The sequence below is a fragment of the Penaeus monodon genome, chromosome 33 (assembly GCF_015228065.2).
Source record: "Penaeus monodon isolate SGIC_2016 chromosome 33, NSTDA_Pmon_1, whole genome shotgun sequence".
NCBI lineage: Eukaryota > Metazoa > Arthropoda > Malacostraca > Decapoda > Penaeidae > Penaeus > Penaeus monodon.
In genome coordinates, this window is record NC_051418.1 from 30892964 (window position 1) to 30894092 (window position 1129).

Sequence of the window (1129 nt, forward strand, 5' to 3'; positions counted from 1 at the left end):
ATTGTTAGTTTTCATTATCAGAGATACAAATATAAATCTGTTTTATTCCCAGTATTATGTAGTTGATTATAACTGAGGATGAGCTATGTATTATGTAGGATATATGTTTTTATATAGCATATATTTTACAATTCCACAATCCAACAGGTACCCTCAAATGCCTAACTGTGGCGGAGGAGTGGTGTGAGAGCAGAGAATGTTGACCATCCCAACACTGCCTTTCGTGTGCAAGACGGACCTAGAAGCAGTACACCCATCACTCAGGCAATGGTACAGAATGCCCCCTCAATGGCTCCCTCTCAGGTAAGTGTTGGCACTTACGGATAAATCATAATATCTTTAATTTCTCGAGAAGATGGGCTGATATTTACATTTTATGTGGGCCTGGTTTTGTCAATCTATTTTATGGATGATTATTTCCCAAACTTTGATATTCATAGGGTGATTGTAACTTTCTCATTTTTAATCATTTGTATTAGGCTAGATAGCTTTGTAGATCATATACATTACTGAATTCACTCTTTCATTAGAGGGAAGTTGAAACTGTCAATGGAAATTTGTTGAATAATTTATCTTTAGACAGTTCAATTGCAAGTTAGATATTGGAAGCTAGAGTAAATATCGTTTTTCATACCTGAGGTTTAATGTAGCTTATAGTTAAAATATATTAAGAAATTATGAATAACAGCTATTATGGAGTATTTTTCTATTTACTTGATTCTGCTGGATTAAGATAATGAAAACAATGTATATACATAAATTTGTGGTACAGATATCTGTCTTAAAAAGTTGCTTGAATGATTAAAGCATATTCATTTATGTTGTGTGTTAAACCCCAACCGTCCTTTTGATAATTATCGTTATAATTGTTATTGATTATTTTACATTCTCTGTGTGGTAGACAGCAATATTGGGTTTCTTCCCTACCATCCGATGAGCACAGTGATTTTGCCACACAGAGTCCGATTCTTGTCCCGGGGAGTCCAGTGAGAGTGTGAGCGTCTGTAGTGAAGCGTCGTCCTGCGTGCGGCGGGAATCTGACGTGGAGGTCATATCTAACCCATCTGTGTCGAGCATTGAGGTCCTCAGTGAGCAGCAGATTATTCATGGTTAGTTTCCTAGTGGCAGT

At 36.5% G+C, this 1129-nt stretch overlaps 1 pseudogene; it reads left to right on the top strand.

Annotated features, from left to right (window-relative positions):
• LOC119594335 overlaps positions 1-1129 on the top strand; it is a 20263-nt pseudogene that overhangs the window by 6349 nt on the left and 12785 nt on the right.